Raw genomic sequence first — 14,816 nt, 5'->3', positions numbered from 1 at the left:
GTAATCCACCCGCCTCGGCCTCCCAAAGGGCTGGGATTACAGGCGTGAGCCACTGTACCTGGCCTTTTTTTTTTTTTTTTTTTTATGGAGATGGAGTTTTGCTATTGTCGCCCAAGCTAGAGTGCAATGGCACAATCTCACCTCACTGCAAACTCTGCCTTCTGAGTTCAAGAGATTCTCCTGCCTCAGCCTCTGTAGTAGCTGGGATTATAGGCACCCACCACCATGCTCGGCTAATTTTTGTATTTTTTTTTTAGTAGAGATGGGATTTCACCATGTTGGCCAGGCTGGTCTTGAACTCCTGACCTTAGGTGATCTTGCTTGCCTCGGCCTCCCAAAGTGCTGGCATTATAGGCATGAGCCACTGTGCCTGGCCGTAAAGTAGTATAGATTATTGTGTTTTAAATTTTTCATACGTAAAAGTACCTTGACGGTTCTGAGCATGGGATATGACTATTTTAGTAAATGTTGAGATAATTGGTCTCCTTTAAAGGGGGGCTTCATATGGTTTGGGTCCCCTTTAGGATTTTCTACAAGAGCCATCTGTCATTATGTGAAATAAAATTAATATTTCTATTTAGCCTGTGTTTTTTTAAAAAATAGAATGCATATCTGTGAGTATATCCTGCACTTCCTGTATGCTAGTATTTTCTAAAACATCTTGACAGGGAGTCTTTTAAAAAAATAGAAAGTGTAGTTACCAAAGTACTGACTTTCCTAGGTATTGGGAGATAGAGGGAAGTTTCTCCCTCCCTGATTATATAAAAAGCGTGTAATCGGAGTTGACTTTCTGGTTTATCGTTTGGCCACGTGGCTTCAGAAACAGTAGAGCCAGCATGGGTTAGAATTTCATTCTCACCCTTGAACTCCGGCCGTGTGATTATGAGCTGCGAGGTCTTGGCAAGTTATCTGTCGTTGCTGCAGTCCCCTCATTTATAAAACAGTGTTGATAATAGTTGATAGTAGTGTTTAGCTGGCAGGACAAAATGAGGTGACATAAATAAAACACCTCTTACAGGGCCTGCTCCCTGGTATGTACTGAATCAGTGTTAGCTGCTGCAGGTGGCAGTACTAAAGCTAAGTAAGACAGAAGTCTCCAGGCCTTAATGAGATAGTTATTCACTAGCTGATTCTGACCAAGAGAATTGTAAAGAGTTCTGTTCTGCAGTTGCCATTTTAAGTTTGTCCAACCTGCAGCCCAGCAATTTATACTTTTTGACATCTGTGAGAGCCATGAAGAATGTTTGTTTAGGAGTCACTGCTTAAGAAAATGCCTCTGTAGGCCGGGCGCGGTGGCTCACGCCTGTAATCCCAGCATTTTGGGAGGCCGAGACGGGAGGATCACGAGGTCAGGAGATCCAGACCATCCTGGCTAACAAGGTGAAACCCCGTCTCTACTAAAAATACAAAAAATTAGCCGGGCGTGTTGGCGGGCGCCTGTAGTCCCAGCTACTCAGGAGGCTGAGGCAGGAGAATGGCGTGAACCCCGGGGGGGCGGAGCCTGCAGTGAGCCGAGATCGTGCCGCTGCACTCCAGCCTGGGCGACAGCGAGACTCCGTCTCAAAAAAAAAAAAAAAAAAAAAAAAAGAAAATGCCTCTGTTGTTTTTGAGAAATACACCACTATCTTCTTGTCAGTAAGATCCTGCTGTGTGCGGTGCCAGGACAAAAGTGGCCTCATGGGATATGACTCAAGAGGTAGTCTTTTTTTTAAAGACAGTCTTGCTCTGTCACCTAGGCTGGAGTGCAGTGTGCAGTCTCGGCTCACTGCAACCTCCGTCTTCTGGGTTCAAGCAGTTCTGGTGCCTCAGTCTCCCAAAAAGCTGGGACTACAGGCATGCGCCACCGTGCCCAGGTAATTGTATTTTTAGTAGAGGCAGGGTTTTGCCATGTTGCCCAGGCTGATCTCGAACTCCTGAGCTCAAGCAATCTGCTCGCCTTGGCCTCCCAAGGTGCTGAGGTTACAGCATGAGCCACCCCGTCTGGCCGATAGTCTCTTTGTCATGATTTTAAAAATCATCTTGTTGGCCAAGACCGTGTCTGCCCCTTGAGCACAGACCCTGGCCCTCGCTGCTCTGCTGCCTGTCCACACCCGCTGCCAGCTCACCATAGATGATGATATTGCTACGCCCGTCGTTGATAACGGTTCCGGCATGTGCAAGGCTGGCTTCGCAGGCGACGATGACCCCCGGGCCGTCTTCCCCTTCATCGTGTGGCACCCCAAGCACCAGGGCATGATGGTGGGCATGGGTCAGAAGGACTCCCATGTGAGTGAGGAGGCGTAGAGCAAGAGAGGCATCCTGACCCTGAAGTGCCCCATCGAGCATGGCATCGTTACCAACTGGGACAACATGGAGAAGATCTGGCACCACACCTTCTACAAGGAGCTGTGTGTGGCTCCCGAGGAGCACCCCATGCTGCTGACCGAGGCCCCCCTGAACTCTAAGGCCAGCCACGAGAAGATGACCCAGATCATGTTTGAGACCTTCAACACCCCAGCCATGTACATGGCCATCCAGCCCGTGCTGTCCCTGTACTTCTCTGGCTGTACCACTGGTATCGTGATGGACTCTGGTGACGGGGTCACCCACAGTGTGCCCATCTACGAGGGGTATGCCATCCCCCATGCAATCCTGCATCTGGACCTGGCTGGCCAGGACCTGACTGACTACCTCATGAAGATCCTTACCGAGCACGGCTACAGCTTCACCACCACGGCTGAGTGGGATATCGTGCATGACATCAAGGAGAAGCTGTGCTATGTCGCTCTGGCCTTCGAGCAGGAGATGGCCATGGCGGCCTCCAGCTCTTCCCTGGAGAAGAGCTACGAGCTGCCTGACGGCCAGGTCATCACCATCGGCAACGAGCAGTTCTGCTGTCCTGAGGCACTCTTCCAGATTTCCTTCCTGGGCATGGAATCCTGTGGTATCCATGAAACTACCTTCAACTCCATTATGAAGTGTGACGTGGACATCCACAAAGACCTTTACGCCAATGCAGTGCTGTCTAGCGGCACCACCGTGTAGCCTAGCGTTGCCAACAGGATGCAGAAGGAGATCACCGCCCTGGCGCCCAGCACGATGAAGATCAAGATTATTGCTCCTCCCGAGCTCAAGCACTCTGTGTGGATTGGCGGCTCCATCCTGGCCTCGCTGTCCACCTTCCAGCAGATGTGGATCAGCAAGCAGGAGTATGATGAGTCTGGCTCCATCGTCCATCCTCCAAATGCTTCTAGGCAGACTGTGACTTAGTTGTGTTACACCCTTTCTTAACAAAACCTAACGTGCAGAAAACAAGATGAGATTGGCATGGCTTTATTTGTTTTTTTGTTTTGTTTTGTTTTTGTTTTTGTTTTGTTTGGCTTGACTCAGGATTTAAGTACTGGAACGGTGAAGGTGACAGCAGTCGGTTGGAGTGAACGTCCCCCAAAGTTCTACAATGTGGCCGAGGACTTTGTTTCTTGTTTGTACATTGTTCTTTTTTTTAATAGTCATTCCAAATATCATGAGATGCATTGTTACAGGAAGCTGTTTGCCCTCCTAAAAGCCACCCCGCTTTGTCTAAGGAGAATGGCCTAGTCCTCTTCCGAGTCCACATAGGGGAGGTTTCTTGTAAATTAGGTAATGCAAATTTTTTAAAATTTTTGCCTTAATACTTTTTAAGTTTGTTTTATTTTGAATGATCAGCCTTCGTGGCCCCCTCTTTTGTCCCCCCAGCTTGAGATGTATGAAGGCTTTTGGTTTCCCTTGGAGTGGGTATAGGCAGCCAGGGATTACCTGTACACTGACTTGAGACCAGTTGAATAAAAGTGCACACCTTAAAAAAAATCGCTGGGCACAGTGGCTCACGCCTGTAATCCCAGCACTTTGGGAGGCTGAGGCGGGCGGATCACCTGAGGTCAGGAGTTCGAGACTAGCCTGGCCAACCCGGTGAAACCCCATCTCTACAAAAAAATGGGAGGCGGAGGTTATGGTGCGCCAAGATCGTGCCATTGCACTCTAGCCTGGGGGACAGAGCAAGACTCTGCCTCAAAAAAATAAATAAACAAATCAGCTTGTCGAAATCTAATATTTGATCATATGTGTACGACATATTTAAGTTTTAAAGCATAATGATTTTGAATATTGCAAACTCACCATGCAGTCAACAACTACAACATTAGCAGCACTGCTCAGGGACCACTCTTCTTTAGTCCTTTCCTGCTGTGCCACCCCCATCACTCTGGGGTGGCCTGAATTTTGTGTTTGATTTTTTGCCTTGTAAAAAATAGTTTTCTCATGCATGCACATATTTTAACACAATATGTTTAGTTTGACTTATTTTTGACCTTATTAAAAATAGTATCACTTTATGTAGTTTTCTGGGTCTTTGATATTTTTCACCTAACAGTATTTCCCAGTTGATCCATATTATTTTGTAAGCTATTATAATGTTCATTCATTTTCTTTGCTGTATAATATTCTACTCTGTGAATATACAACTTTTTTTTATTCTGCTGCCAGTGAACATTTTCTTTCTTTTTTTTAAAAATAAATACTGCTGCTATGAACACATCCCATGCATGGTACCTGATCTACCTGTGTAAAAGTTTCTCGAAGATATTTACGTAGGAATGGAAATGCGGGCTCATAGAGTGTTTAACTTTACCAGATACTGTTGAATTGCTTTTCTAAGAGTTTGTATCACTTTATATTCCTTTAGCACTGTATATCATTTTTGTTTTTTTGAGACAGCCACTGCACTTTGTTTGTCAACCAGGCTGGAGTGCAGTGGTGTGATCTTGGCTCACTGTAACCTCAGATTCTTGGGCTCAAGTGATCCTCCCACCTCAGCCTCCTGAGTAGCAGGGACCACAAGCTTGCACCATCATACCCGACTAATTTTTGTATTTTTTGTCTAGATGGGGTTTCGCCATGGTGCCCAGGCTTATCTCAAACTCCTGGACTCAAGTGATCGCCTGCCTCAGCCTTCCAAACTATTACAATTACAGGCATGTGCTACTCTGCCCAACTTATAATCATTATTAGGACAGCTTTATTGAGCTATAATTTATACAATACAAAATTCACCCATTTTAAGTGTGTACTTCAGTGATTTTCGTGCAGCCATCACCAGTCTAGTCGCAGAACATTTCCATCAGCTTTAAAAGCTTCTTCATGCTGATCCAGTCTTCACACTTAATATCTTACTACTTGATGTCATTCTTGTGCCTATAAAATATGTTACGTGAATTTGCACCTCTCTGATTAAGAATGGCTTAGAATATCTTTTCATGTCTTTATCGGCCATTCATATTCCTGTCTTTATGAACTGTCCTCTATTTTGCTGTTAGATCTTTTGGCTTTTTTTTTATTTGGAATTCTTTATGTATTCTGGATACCAAAACTATCCCATTTATATTTGTTGAATTATTTGCTCCAGTTGTGGCTATTCTTTTCACTATTTTGTTTGTCTTATTTACAGTGTCTTTTAATGAACAACTGTCTTAATTTTAATTTTAATAGATTTTTACTAATTTATTTAGTTTTTTTGTATTTCTCATTGTTCCTGGACTGATTAGATTCTGTCTTAGAATGTTGCATATTCTATCCTCAGTATTGCTTAACTTACCTTTCAGACTTTCAATCTCACTGTATTTCTGTACTGTACTATGTTAATGTCCTAAATATTATATTCTGGTTAACTACTTTTCTTGCTTGTTAATACTGGTTAACTGTTTCTCTTATTTAACTCTTTCAGTGAGTTTTTAGTTTAATAATGATGTATTTCTTTTCTAGGAGTTCACCTCTCCTTCAGGTTGGACTGGACATTCCAAATATTTTTCTTTGCTTGTCTTAGCGATTCCATCTTTTATTTCTTTAAACATTTCTTATTCCTTGACGACAGAATAAGACAATTTAATATTGGTGGTCGTGCTTGAGGGGCTGGTCTGAACAATTCGTTTGTTATTTCCACTATCTCTCTGCAGTATTGGCTTTCTTCCCGGTATGCACAGTGATCTTTGCTTGTATGTGTAGGCTTGATCTTAATTTGTGGAATAATTCTGGATCTAAATGTATGGTTCTTTTCTCCCAAGAGGACTGGAGTTATTTCTGCCTGGAACCAGGAAACTCCATTAACTTCACACTATCAGTAGTCTAGACTCAAGGTGGGAGTCTCAAGCTCACTGCAGTCTTTTATTTGACTGGACATTTTCCCCCTTTTTCCTCTGTCCTTTTTGTACTCATATTTGCCTTTGTCTTTTTATGTGGCACTTTCACTGCAGAATTATTTTGTTTCTTTCAAAACTTGCTATATGATGGTTGTTGTTGAGAATTCTAAAACAGAAAGCAGTGCTGTAAAATCGTAGGTATTTGGTGTATAAAAATGCAAAAGGGAAAGTAGTTTGTTTTAAAATATTTAGGGAATGTAATACATTTTTAGAAAGAAGAAGCAAAAAAAGCTATCATGTCAAACATTATAATTAGCTATAAGCAAAATGTACTCCATATGGATCTAATCTCACTGTGTGAAGATCCAGGGAAATCCTCAGTCTATTTTAAAGTGTAGACCAGAGCTTTCAATTTAGTTATTAGAAGGCACTATTTTCTTTTATGGAGAAAAGACTGTACATTATGGTGTGAAATGGATTGAATTTTGAAATCTTTAAAGAACTAACCAAATTTTATTTTATTTTTTCTCCATGCGTGTTACCTTTGAAACTTCAAGGGCATGTTCCAGCTGTATGAATTTGTGGCAGTATTTTACATTAGCCTAGCTTTAAGTTGCCAGCGCAGTAGTGGAGTTGGTGGATGGCCTTTTCTTTAAAGACACAGTCTTCTAGTGTGGGCTTGGATAAGAGTCCTAAAACAGGATGATACAAGTCAAATGAGGAAAGGCATAAATTTGTCTGTTGTTTTCCCTTTGATACAGGGTCTCACTCGGTTACCCAGGCTAGAGTGCAGTCGCGCCATCATTGCTCCCTGCAGCCGTGACCTCCTGGGCTGAAACCATTCCCCCACCTCAACTTTCCTAGTAGCTGGGACTACAGGCGCTTGCCACCACACCTGGCCAGTTTTTTTTTTTTCCTAGTAGAGATAGGGTCCCACTATGTTACCCAGGCTGGTTTTAAAGTCTCAGGCTCAAGCAATCCTCCTGCCTCGGCCTCCCAAAATGCTGGGATTACAGGTGTGAGCCACTGCGCCTGGCCAAATTTGTCTTTTTAAAATTCTTAAAAATGAGTGTTTTTTACTTTAAATTTTTAAGTGTTTTTACACTTAAAAATTAAGACATGTGGCTGGGCACGGTGGTTCGTGCCTATAATCTCAGCACTTTCGGAGGCCGAGGCAGGAGGATTACTTGAGGTCAGGAGACCAGCCTGGCCAACATGGTGAAACCCTGTCTCTACTAAAACAAATAAAAATTAGCTGGGTATGGTGGCATGTGCCTATAATCCCAGCTACTCAGGAGACTGAGGTCAGGAGAATCGCTTGAACCTGGGAGGTGGAGGTTGCAGTGAGCAGAGATCACACCACTGCACTCCAGCCTGGGTGACAGAGTGAGACTCCATCTCAAAAAAAAAAAAAAAAAAGCTGCATAGTAATGGGTTCATGAGAAACACCATGTCACAATGCTGAAATATAAAAATGAGACCAATTCCAGTATTTATGAAGGGATTGTTTACAAAGAGCTGTGATGTACTGGACAGGCGATACATTTGCTGTTGAGGAGACTAACTGTTCTGTTACAATTTCCTTTTTTTTTTTTTTTGGAGACAGGGTCTCACTGTGTCACCCAGGCTGGAGTGCAGTGCCACAGTGATGGCTCACTGCAGCCTCAACCTCCCGGGCTAAGGTGCTCTTCCCACCTCAGCCTCCTGAGTAGCTAGGGCTACAGGCACGTGCCACCACGCCCAGCTAGTTATTGTGTATTTCATAGAAATGGGGTTTTGCTATGTTGTCCTGGCTAGTCTTGAACTCCTGGGCTCAAGCGATCTGCCTGCCTTGACCTCCTGAAGTGCTAGGATTACAGGCACGAGCCACTGCACCTGACCTTTGTTCTAATTTTCTCTTTTTCTTTTTTCTTTTTTTTGAGACGGAGTCTCGCTCTGTTGCCCAGGCTGGAGTGCAGTGGCGGGATCTTGGCTCACTGTAACCTCTGCCTCCCGGGTTCCAGTGATTCTCCTGTCTCAGCCTCCCGAGTAGCTGGGACTACAGGCGTCTGCCACCACGCCTGGCTAATTTTTATGTTTTTAGTAGAGGCAGAGTTTCACCATATTGGCCAGGCTGGTCTCAAACTTCTGACCTTGTGATCCGCCCCCACTTCGGCCTCCCAAAGCATTGGGATTACAGGCATGAGCCACCGTGTGCAGCCCTCTGTTCTGATTTTCAAACTAGGAGTCCTGTAAGTTACTGACTGGGCACCTTCCTTTCATCTGTAAAATGAGACGATGTTTTGCTTTTGTTTTCCTAGCACAGGGGTTATCCCACCTCTTGTTTGTTTCCAATTCTATGTGAGATGGTGGTGCACGCCATGTTGTTAGGTAGAAGACATGTCCCCAGCTCTACAGTTAGCAAGCTTTGAGAGAGGCAATTTAAATGGGTGCTAGCTGTGTCAGCCCTTGGAAAGACCAAGAGCACATCTAAATGTAACTTGGTGATGGCATTTTTGTGGTGGAAGAAAGACTGTAGTCCTGTCCATCTGTATATTCTTTTTGATAAGTTCATTAAGTTACGGGGTAGACCTGGAAACTTGAGAGTCTTTAACAGGTTCTTTCAGTATTTTCTCAGATTCTTACAGAATCTAGGTGGCAGATCTTCTTTTTTTAATAATTGGATTTTCTAATGAAGTGGTAGTTCCCCCTGTGAATTCTTGCATTTCAAAAATTTTTGTTGGTCATTATTGGCCCAGCTTGGAGTTGGCTCTGTGGCACTGAAACTCAGGAGAAAGATGGGGGCTCATAGCTTTGTCTGGAAATCAGCCACATGAGGATAATATTGAAGGTGCTGAGGGTGACAGCAGGAAATGGGAAGGATGTTGTTGAAGATGGAATATAGAGTGATAACTGTGAAGATATGGAAAGACTTAGTGAGAGAGTGACAGGTTAGTGGTTTTGACCTAATTTTGGGGAACAAGGTTCATATAGACTTTTCCTCTTCTATGATATGGAAAGTACATAAAAATATGATTAGTAATAATCCTGTGTGTCAGTTTCTCAATTTTTCTGTAGCTAACTATGCTTTTATGTACAACAAATGAGAAAGCAGCCCCTAAAATATGCCAGAGTGAAGAAAATCTTCATGTTTTGTGTGTTCAGTTGGAAGTGTTTCAGTAATCATCTAGGGCTTCTTCCACAGTCTCCATGTTGATATTGTAGCAGTTTCTCAGGTTTGTGGGCAAGTGACTATAGCTATTCCACTTGGTGGACAAAGCAGAATGCATTATCAGGCCGTCTTTGGTGCAGTTCACACAATCGTCACCTGTGCCTGGCAAATGGCTAAGTTCTAGCGGACCCTCCCTGCCGTTCTGCTGCCTCACAGAGACTTCTCTTAAGAAGTTACACAGTTTTGTTCAGGACTGTGCTAGATCCCACTTATCCTGGAGCTGGTTATTCAGTTTTCATAATTGCTCAGGCTTTGTGTTTTGCCATTTTACTTTGTTTTTCTTTGGCCATTTGCATATTGGTCATGGAACAGAGAGATAAAACTTGCTTATAGAGTGGATTCGTGTTAGGTTCCTTCCACGTGTATAGTGTCACTCCAGTTACTGGACGCATTTATGGAGTAACTGATACAGCTATGTAGTGTTGGACAAATACATGATTCATTTTAAAGTAGTAAGCGCACAACCGCTAACTTCATATTTATAGCCTGTCTCCAAAACTCCTCCTTCCTTTATTCTTTTACAATTACTGTAATAAGTATGGACTCTTTAATGCCTGCTACATTTTTTGCAGATTGGGCCACAGATGTATTTTCTTTTATCCACATTTCTTTTTTTTTTTTTTTTTTTGAGACAGAGTCTTGTTCTCTCACCTAGGCTGGAATGCAGTGGCATGCGATCTTGGCTCACTGCAACCTCCGCCTCCTGGGTTCAAGGGATTCTCTTGTCTCAGTCTCTCGAGTAGCTGGGATTACAGGCCCACACCACCACGCCTGGCTAATTTTTTTTTGTATTTTTAGTAGAGATGGAGTTTCACCGTGATGACCAGGGTAGTCTAGAACTGACCCCAAGTGATCCCTCCACCTCGGGCTCCCAAAGTGCTGGGATTACAGGTGTGAGCTACTGCGCCAGGCCTGATCCACATGTTTTTAAAAGTTGGTTAATGTCACATAAAATTGGGATTTTGGGCTTAAAAAAATCAGAAAATCTGGCAGCATTCCCAGTGACTGGGTAATGGCTGTCTCCTTTAGGCAGGATAGTAGGTTGTCTCCAAATACACATCACCCCCATAGCCACCTTTTTTGACATATACCTGGCTGCCTTCACTAATTGCTGTTACCTACCTGGCTCTTTGGGCACCTGAGTTTGCAATTCCTGCTTTATTACTCAGCTCTCCACTTCCTGCTGTGCTCTTGTACTCTTTGTTTTTTGTTTTCTTTTTTCTGAGACAGAGTCTCTCTCTGTCGCCCGGGCTGGAGTATAGTGGTGCAGTCTTGGCTTACTGTAACTTCTGCCTCCGGGGTTCAAGTGATTCTCGTGCCTCAGCCTCCCGAGTAGTTGGGATTATAGGCATGTGCCACCATGCCTGGCTAATTTTTGTATTTTTATAGAGATGGGGTTTCACCATATTGTCCAGGCTGGCTTTGAACTCCTGACCTCAGCTGATCCTCCCATCTCTGCCTCCCAAAGTGCTGGGATTACAGGCATGAGCCACTGTGCCTGGCCTCCTGCTGTGCTCTTTGGAACAGGATGCTGACAGCCCTCTTTCAGGTGGAATGGGCTGTGAATCTGTCAAGATGCCCCCCAAAAAAGCTGTGGTCTGAACCCTCTCCCCATCTTTGAAAATGAAAAATTTAAGCAGTTTTTCAAAATATTTTCACTTGTGTTTTGTAATCCTTTCTTTACAACTGTCCTATAAGGTAGGCACGTGTGGATTTATGTACTATTGGGAAGCCTTAGGGCTTTCTCCAGTTCTGCTAGGAATAATGTATTTTCTTGAAAACAGTTTCAGTGAAAGACTGGACTTTTCCTGTGGTCCTTTCAAGGTAGCCACAGTCCTCTTGTTGCCCAGTTTGCAGCATTGAACCCTGGGCATAGCTCTGCCATGAAAGGCCATTGAGAAACCATCAGATCCCATAATTGGTGAGTGGTGGAGCCAGCGTTTGGTTGGAGAACTTTTGATTCCAGTGCAGTGTGGTGCTATTCTGATACTGGGTTACTCTTTCAGACTGAAAATCTTCATTCCATTTTACTGTTTGCCGCGTGAGTGCAGCAGTGACACGGTTTTCAAAAGTTTACTAATAATCTATTTTTTGTCTAAAAAAAATCTTTTTTGTACTATTTGATGGACATGCCATCTTTTTCTTTTTGAGACATCTCACTCTGTTGCCTAGGCTGGAGTGCAGGGGCACAATCATGATTCATTGCAGCCTCAACTCCCTCCTCAGCCACCTCCTGAGTAGCTGGGACCTGTGGCATGTGTCACCATACCCGGCTGTTTTTAAAAAATTTTTTTTTTTTTTTTTTTTTTTTTTTGAGACGGAGTCTCGCTCTGTCGTCCAGGCTGGAGTGCAGTGGCGCGATCTCGGCTCACTGCAAGCTCCACCTCCTGGGTTCACACCATTCTCCTGCCTCAGCCTCCCGAGTAGCTGGGACTACAGGCACCCGCCACCACGCCTGGCTAATTTTTTTTTATATTTTTTGTAGTGACGGGGTTTCACAGTGGTCTCGATCTCCTGACTTCGTGATCCGCCCGCCTCGGCCTCCCAAAGTGCTGGGATTACAGGCGTGAGCCACCGCGCCCAGCCGTTTTTTAAAATTTTTGGTAGAGATGAGGTCTCTCTCTTTATTGCCCAGGATCGTCTCAAACTCCTGGGCTCAAGTGTTCCTCCTGCCTCAGCCTCCCAAAGTGCTGGTATTACAGGCATAAACCATCAACTTTACCTACTTTTAAAAAAGCTTTTTCTCTGTTTTTCAGTACATTTTATAGTTTTATAAAGTTGGATTGAGTCTTCTCTTTTGTCTTCCTAGTTTTAATCCTTTAGACTATCTTCATTTACAAATATCTTTTAAGTTTTTCTAATTTACACTATCTTTTTATTTTTAGGTGACATAATCTAATTAAATATGTGTACTTTGACAATAAATGTGACCATACTCCAGCCATCCCTTCACACACCCCGGGTTCTGAAATGCATCTCTGATGTCACAGTAATTTTTTTGTTTTACTGACTTACATTTGCATTACAGTGTTTAGGGAACCGCCTACCATAATGCTTCCTTTAATATGTTATCCCAGACAGCACTGTTTTACGTGATGTAAATGTGTTATACAAACAAGCTTCCGTGGTCAAATGATTTCTGGGAAATGCAGAGTTAAACGAAGTTACACAGGTTTCCTTATGGGTGCTTTTGGGGGTGCCTGTTGCACTGTGATTGTCTTAAGAGCTAGAGTTAAAGAGGACAAAGTTTTTCGACCTTGGCATCTGATAGGACTGATATTTGTTTTTTTTTGAGATGGAGTCTCGCTTTGTTGCCCAGGCTGAAGTGCAGTGGCGTGATCTCTGCTCACCACAACCTCCGCCTCCCGGGTTCAAGTGATTCTCCTGCCTCAGCCTCCTGAGTAGCTGGGATTACAGGTGTGTGCCACCACGCCTGGCTAATTTTTGTATTTTTAGTAGAGATGGGGTTTCACCATGTTGGTCAGGCTGGTCTTGAACTCCTGACTTCAGGTGATCCACCTGCCTCGGCCTCCCAAAGTGCTGGGATTACAGGCATGAGCCACTGCGCCCAGCCCAGGACCCATATTTCTAATGTTGCATTGGAAATATTTTGGGAAAAATTGAGCTACTGTGATTTTCGCATTATTTCTTTGTGTAAGTGAAAATGGCTCATTATTTCTCAAGGTTTCTAACATGGCATGTTGCTGTGTTGTTCCCTTCAGTTTTGCAGAGACTGAGTGCAGTTACTGTAGAGAGAGTCCAGGATGGCCTAGTTGAGACGTTGAAGATTTAGGAATGCATTGATTGATTGACTGATTGAGACAGGGTCTTGCTCTGTCATGCAGGCAGGAGTGCAGTGGCGCAATCACTGGCTCACTCTAGCCTTGACCTTCTGGGCTCAATTGATCCTCCCATGTCAGCCTTCCATGTAGCAGGGATTACAGGCGCCAGGCACCACACCTGGCTAATTTTAAAATTTTTTGTAGAGACAGGGTCTCACTATGTTGCCCAAGGTGGTCTTGAACTCCTGGCCTCAAGTGATTCTCCTTCCTTGGCCTCTGAAAGTGTTGAGATTACAGGCATGAGCCACTGTGCCTGGCCTAGGAGTGCTTTTAAACCACTGTCTGATTCCTGATAGGAGGAAGATACTATCACTGATGGAAAGGGAATATCCCTAATAAAGTTCTCAGTTACACCTGTGTGCAAAAATCGTGGTCCAATTGTGAGTTGTTTCAGAAAACAGATGCAGGATACGTAAAGGAATGGGGCAGGACAGGCTCCAACTGGGTAATTGGCATGAAAGGAGAAAGGGGCTGGGGCACGTGGACTCCCAGGCCTAGGACTCCAGTCAGTCCATTGGAAGTCAGGTGAGTTACGAATATTGCTCATGTGCCTGCTGAACATGTGTGGGAGAGTTTTGTTCGAGGGAGATAGAATCCAGGAGGAGACTTTTGTCTGTGAACTTGGGCTGGTGTGCAGCCTTTCTGCTGAAACCTGATGGAATTAAGCTTTGAACAGTTTGGCAGATTCTAACTTGTCATTGTGGGGCTTGTGTGTAGCTGGAGTTTGGAGACTGCCTTTACACTAAATCATTCCTGTCACCCGCTCTCAAGTGAAGCAGTCTGCGGTGTAAGCCTTGCTGGTATTTGTGTAGAGTGGCACTGCCTCTGGTGGGAAGAATGCAGCAGCTTCACGTGTTTGCTGCTCCTGAACCTCAGATCTTTGTTGACAGTGATGCTAAGAGAAGAGGATGATATGTTGTATTTTGAAAGGATCAGGACTAGAAGCATAAACCTTTAAAAGGGAAGGTCCAGGAGTCAGATAGATTTAGGTTAATCATTACCACCTACTTCTAGCTAGGAGTATTAGTTTTTTCATTTGTTCATTTGGGAATAACATTACCTATTTTATAGGATTGTTCAGAATAAATGTAAGATACAAGTGTGTATAGTGTAATGAGGTAGTATATGGTATAACACTTCACTTTAATGATAACTAGGTGCATTTTTGGTCTAAGTATATGAGACAGTACCACTCTTCAGAGGAGCCTTTGTGGAGCCTGTTTTTGGAGTCAGCTAGCTAGTTTAATAGTAGAGAACAAAAATTGGAGAAAGAATTTTGAAACAATAAGATTTATCTCTCTCTGTTGGTTATTCTTAATATTTGCGCAACTGCTTAATTGAAATTATATGACTTTTTATTTTAGCAAAAGAAATTACTTTTTAGCAACGTCGCCTTGCTGAGAAGAAACTGATGCAAATATGTTATTTGCCCATTAACGGGGAGAAATTCAGTAGTGAATTTAAACACATTTTATTAAATAATCACTTCTCACATGCTTGACTTGTTTTTGGGAGGCTTTCCAGTAAGATTTGCTAGAGAATAGTGGTGATACTTATTATATCAGTTCTAATAATTAAATTTTATTTTATTAAAGTTTATTTTCATTAGCTTAT

The 14,816-nt window shown here is 43.4% G+C and overlaps 1 protein-coding gene and 1 pseudogene across 10 annotated transcripts in view; both read left to right on the top strand.

Moving 5' to 3' along the window:
* Positions 1–14,816, top strand: part of KDM4C (lysine demethylase 4C) — a 421,337-nt gene that overhangs the window by 72,246 nt on the left and 334,275 nt on the right. The window lies entirely within an intron of this gene.
* On the top strand, positions 2,009–3,825 carry LOC129490406 (actin, cytoplasmic 1-like; annotated as a pseudogene).

The sequence above is a fragment of the Symphalangus syndactylus genome, chromosome 9 (assembly GCF_028878055.3).
Source record: "Symphalangus syndactylus isolate Jambi chromosome 9, NHGRI_mSymSyn1-v2.1_pri, whole genome shotgun sequence".
Taxonomy (NCBI): Eukaryota; Metazoa; Chordata; class Mammalia; order Primates; family Hylobatidae; genus Symphalangus; species Symphalangus syndactylus.
Note: the sequence above shows the minus strand (reverse complement) of the source record. Positions and strands in the feature narration are given on the sequence as shown.